Consider the following 5,563-nt stretch of genomic DNA (forward strand, 5'->3'; position numbering starts at 1 on the left):
CTCCTCCCCCTTCATCTGCTCCGTGTGCAGATATGTCCCTCTTCCGGAGCTGCAGATTCAATGCTGTCCTTTGAAATAAAATCTTCTGGGGGGAGCGGAGCACAGATTTTTCTTGAAGATCTGGCATGTTTACTTACTTGGAAGCGAACACTTGGTTGGTCCTCTTTGCTGTTGATTGCTCAAACAGTCTTCCGTAAGTTTGAGAAGAGAATTGGACCTTGGGTTTTCTTCTGCTTAGTGCTGTTTCAGCCTCAAGGTCACGAGATCCTGGAGTGGGCCCAAAGACCCAGAACCTGGTGGAGAACTGCTGCCCAATGGTGATTTCTGATGGTGACCGCGCAGTCTTGCTCAGCTGTGGCTGAGCCAGCATGCAGCCAGGTGCCTTTGTGTCTGGTCCCCTGGCCTTATGACTCACCTGTCTGTGCTGCCCTGTGAGGGCACAGAAAAGGCCTGGGTCACAGGAGTCCCCGGCCTTCATGAACGTGTTGCTGGCGGAAGCTGGCTGCCGTCTGGTTCTCAGCCTACTGGTCACCGCCAGCACCATCTGTCTCTGTCTGAGTGTGCTGGTACTTCTCAGACAGTGAGGTTAACATCCCTCAGAGCAAAGATCTAGTTGTTTTAAAAGCTTTAATATTTGCTTTCCTTTCAAAAGCCCCAGAGGTCCCGTGACCTCTTCAGCAGTGAAAGGACTTTGCTGAGTAGCCCGGTCCTCATGCCTCTTCAGAAAGCCCCGTTTTGAAATACACAGACTTCCTAGGTGTGGCTGTGCCTGGGGACCTGTTAGTCCTGGGAATGCCTGTCTCATGCTGGACCTGGTGTATATAGTGTGTGTGGAGGGGGGCTTGGAGGAAACCTAAATGTATTCTTGCCCCTTTGTTCACAAATGGAGTCAACATAGAGATGCTCTGGGACAGTGTGTGTCTTAAGCATGGTTTGTGTGTGTGTGTGTGTGTAGGGGGTGGGTTGGGGAGGGGTTTGAGCAGATCAGATCATTTTAAAGGGATCACAAGGTTTGGGGCTACTTTGAACTTGACCGTTCTGGAGAACACCTGGTTTCCTGGGAGGTGAGAAGGGTCCTTCCCATGAAGGCAAGAGGGACTCTGGGGAGACCACTGCAGCTTTCCTCACTTCTCCTTCACTCTGGGGTTGGCCCCACCCACGGGACTCACCCCATAAGCTTCTCAGGGGTTTGATGTCAAGCCGTGTGAGAGAGTGGGATACAACCTCAGACAGGGGATCCTAACAACAAGACAAGTATAGATTTGGCAGTACCAGGGGAGTGACAGGGGCAGAAGTCCCCACAGGCGTCCTTTGGGACAGACAGCCCAGCAGCAGCTGAGTCATTGTACCAAGCCTGTCTTATTTTGGATAATACACTCTGGAGGTTGTCTCTCTTTCAGGAGAGAAAAAGAGAGAAAGGTTTGATATGGGTACTTGCCACAGACAAGGAGGGGTGCTGACCGGGCCAGGTAGAGGCTACCTTGTAAACTGTGCCATGTGGTGTTTGAACAAGCGGATCTGTCTTGGAAGAAATAAGCCCAGAGTTCTCCTTAGAGGCACGGATGGTGAGACTTTGTCTCATGACCTTTGGACAGAGGCCAGTTCCTGGAGAAGGACATCACGCTTGGTCAAGTGGAGGGGCAGCAAGCAAGAGGAAGACCCTCCACGAGGTGGACTGACCCAGTGGCTGCAACAATGGGCTCAGGCATGGGACCACTTGTGAGGATGGCGCAGGACAGGACCATGTTTCCTTCTGTTGTACATCGGTAGTGTTGCTGAAGTCAGAACGGCTGGATGGAATCTAACAACAACAGTAACATTGTTGCCATCGTCAATAGGGTAGAGGCTTACAGAACAGATCATGAGTTTGACATTCAGCCATTTGTATCCATTTTGTTTCTCCTCATCCATTTCAATCCCCTCAGGGTACCCTCTTAATCCACTTTCTCCCCGTGTTCCCTGTTTCCATTCTTCTTTAATGAACCTGAGACCTTGGCTAAATACTGCCTTTTCATCTTAAATGTTGATTATTCAAACATGGCTGGGTTCAGCTGAGAAGGGTGACTAAGGCTTGGACATCTCACCAGTCTATCAGAGCAGTAAGCTGGGTCTCTTTAAGAATTTGAGTTCATTACCTGGCAGGGGAGATACCATGATCACGAAGGTGGTTTCCCCAGGGCGAGACTTATCCATTGCACTCCGGATGTGCTGACCCCTGCGATTTCCCCAAAGGTGGGAAACTCAACTGCATAATTTGTGGTAGTGGGGGACTGCTTTTGCGCTCTCCCCTTAGAAAAAAAAAAAGAATTTGAGTTCAGTTCTACAGTTTTCAGTTCTCTAGGGCTTCCGAACATGAGCTTTTCCCGAACTCGTGGTAGTGGTAGCCAGGCACCAACTAGTTCTGGTCTCAGGGTTGTAGAGGCTGATGGTTTCAGGAGTAAATATTACCTTCATATTTTTGTTGTTTTAAACTATTCTTCCCTCTGATAGGGAGAGACATGTGAACTTCAAAAATAAAATTCATTAGCATATGCTTCACATATCATACATTTAATCGTTCAAGAGAAATCTGTGCGATCATTATCACCATTAATTTCAGGACATTTTCTTCACACTTGTTGTTAGCTCCCCCTTTCCCTCCATCTTCCCTGCCATGGCCCTGTCCAGCTTCTGTCTCTATGCCTATTTATCCTGGATTTCATACACAGAAAATCATATAAAATGTAACACAATCACACAAAGCAAACAAAACCCCAATAACAATGACAAGACAGAGAATGATGATGGCAACAAATGTACAAATGTGCTTGACACAATGGATGTATGTATGGATTGTAATAAGAATTGTATGAGCCCCCAATAAAATGATTAAAAACAAAACCAATGACAAGACAAAACAGAAAAACCTCAATAAAAGAGAAGGCAGAAAATATTAAAAATGAAAATGGTTTTAAAGTGGGTCAAAAGGGAGACCAAATGACCGAGTATTGCATTATAACCTAACTATGTCTGCCACAATCAACTTTACAATGCTCTCTCTGATAGCGTGGCAGTTCACATCTCTTGAGTAAGCTAGGAGACTGAAGCCATATGGGGACCTTGCACATGGACTTTGGACTCCCACTGCCGTCAATAGCCTTCTGCAAACCAGATGTTCACAAGCTCAGCTCATATACAATTGCCTCCTTCAGATTTGGGTTTTATTATTTACAATCCTTAGATCACACAGGCTGGTGTGCTTCTTCCAAGTGGACTTAGTTGGCACCTCACTTAGATGACTGCTTGTTTGAAGCCTTTAAGACCCCAGACACTATTCTTTCTGATAGCTGGGCACCATCTGTTTTTTTCACCACACTTTGCCCCCAAATCTTCAGTGATCGCTTCAACGCATGGACCTTTAAGACCCAGTAACTACTGACCAAAGTAGGCTGTAGAACATTGCCTGTGTGAGCTATGCTATGCCAATTGACCTCGGCCCCCCTGCCCCCCTCAGCCTGGGAGTCAGGAACAGGTAGAATGGTGCTTATCTCTGGGAGCCAGAAGCACACATTTTTAGGCCAGCCACTTTTCTGCCTTTGGAATGGGTATGAGAACCCACATTCTCTTGCCCTCCTCCTCCCCCAGCTAAAGCAGGCTAGAAGGCTATGCTGACCAGCTGACTTAATTAGTAACAGTACAATTAAACTCTAGAAACAACAACAACAACCTGGCCAGGAGTGTCTTTTGACAAGCCCTGTCCCCTGGCTCTCAGGTGGTACACACTCCCAGGTCTGAAATCCTCAGAGGGTGCAAGTATGAAGAGGGCAGGGTGCTGAAGGAGGTGATGGTGTCACCACTGGTTCTGGGACCTTCTGCTTCTTGTTATTTTCTTTGACCTGTGTGACTGGCTGTGACCGGTTGTGTGTATGTGGGGCGGGCTCTAGGTGTGGCCACTACCTGCCTTCAAAAGTCATCAGGAGGCCACCGTGGGGATGGATATGTTGTCAAGGGATCTGTCTTGTGGCAGGGCTCAAGGGGTGCTGATGGGCAGAGGTGGTTTAACCTACAGGTGGGGGGGGCAAATAGGGTGTATGCAGGTCATCTACTCATTCAGCTCTGGCCTTGGACATGTCCCCTTTGGTGATTTTATAAGCAATGTATTAAAAGACATTGTGCTGTTGAATCGTCACTGAGGTGTAATTACAAGCTCTGTGACCAGCAAACACAAGGATCTGTCTCCTGAAATGGTAACTTAACGGTAGGTTTGTTCCAGAATTGCAGTTTATGGAGTTTTCAGCTCTTTAGGAATTGCTTTTTAAAAATATATAGAATTTATTTGACTTTTGTGGAGGGTGACACTATGCACAGCAAAACCTACTCTGGTGCGATAGTGTTGCCGTGTACAATTCTGTGACATTGATTGCATGCATGTGACTCTTCACCCTCTGTTCCTCCCCAGTCACAGAAACGCCCTGCCCCCTCTGCTTCCTATCTCATCTTTTCAGTGGCGGCTGTTGTCAAATTTGATAACCATATCAGTAGATCTTGAAATAGCATCATATTCAAGGCAGACATTCTTTTTTTTGTTTTGTAAATTAATCATTTTATTGGCTGGGTGGGGGTGGAGCTCTTACAAATCTTGTAACTATCCATCATTCAATTGTATTAAGCCCATTTGTACATATGTTGCCATCAACATTTCCAAAACATTTTTTCTACTTGAGCCCTTTGGTATCAGCTCCTTTTCCTCCCTTCCCCCTCCCCCGTGTGAATCCTTGATGAATTATATGTATTATTGTCATTTTGTATCTTACACTGTCCGTTGTCTCCCTTCACCCACATTTCTGTTATGCATCCCCCTCGGTGGGAGGGCTATATATCCAATCCTGTGATTGGTTCCCCTTTCTTCCCTTTCCCCCTCCCCCTCCCCTCATGATACTGCTACTCCCACTACTCTTCTTGATGGGTTTATCTGTCCTGGATTCCATGTGTCAAGAGCTCTTATCTGTACCAATGTGTGTACTCCTGTCTAGCCGGATTTGTAAGGTAGAACCGGGTCATGATAGTGGCAGGGGTGAGGTGGGGGTGAGGGGGAAAGAAGCATTCAGGAACTAGAGGAATGTTGTGCTTCCTGGGTCCTATACTGCACCTTGGTTGAATGGTCCCTTCCCTGTAACCCTTCTGTTCGGGGATGTCCAATTGTCTTGGATCTTTTGATACATGATCCCGTTGACACCTTATGATCACACAGACAGGCTAGTGTGCTTATTCCATGTGAGTTTAGATGCTTCCCTGCTAGATGGCCCCTTGTTTAACTTCAAACCTTCAAGACCCCAGATGCTATATCTTTTGATACCCAGGCACCATCAGCTTTCTTTACCACACTTTCTTATGAATCCATTTTGTGTAGGGAAGGGGAGTATCAAAGAGTGCCAGGTTATTAGAGCAAAGTGTTCTTGTGTTTAGTGAGGCTTTGAGTAGGGACCTGAAGTACGGCAGGCTTTTTTTTTTTTTAATCATTTTATTAGGGGCTCATACAACTCATCACAATTCATACACACATCAATTGTGTAAAGCACATTTT

The 5,563-nt window shown here is 46.5% G+C and overlaps 1 non-coding gene across 1 annotated transcript; it reads left to right on the top strand.

Moving 5' to 3' along the window:
* Positions 1-2,127: 2,127 nt before the first annotated feature.
* LOC115872785 lies at positions 2,128-2,291 on the top strand. Its single transcript, XR_004048031.1, has one exon. It is a non-coding gene; the product is annotated as a U1 spliceosomal RNA (small nuclear RNA).
* The last annotated feature ends 3,272 nt before the right edge of the window (positions 2,292-5,563 follow it).

Source organism: Echinops telfairi, unplaced genomic scaffold, assembly GCF_000313985.2.
Source record: "Echinops telfairi isolate 266 unplaced genomic scaffold, ASM31398v2 ScPeMD7_7457;HRSCAF=8495, whole genome shotgun sequence".
Lineage (NCBI taxonomy): Eukaryota > Metazoa > Chordata > Mammalia > Afrosoricida > Tenrecidae > Echinops > Echinops telfairi.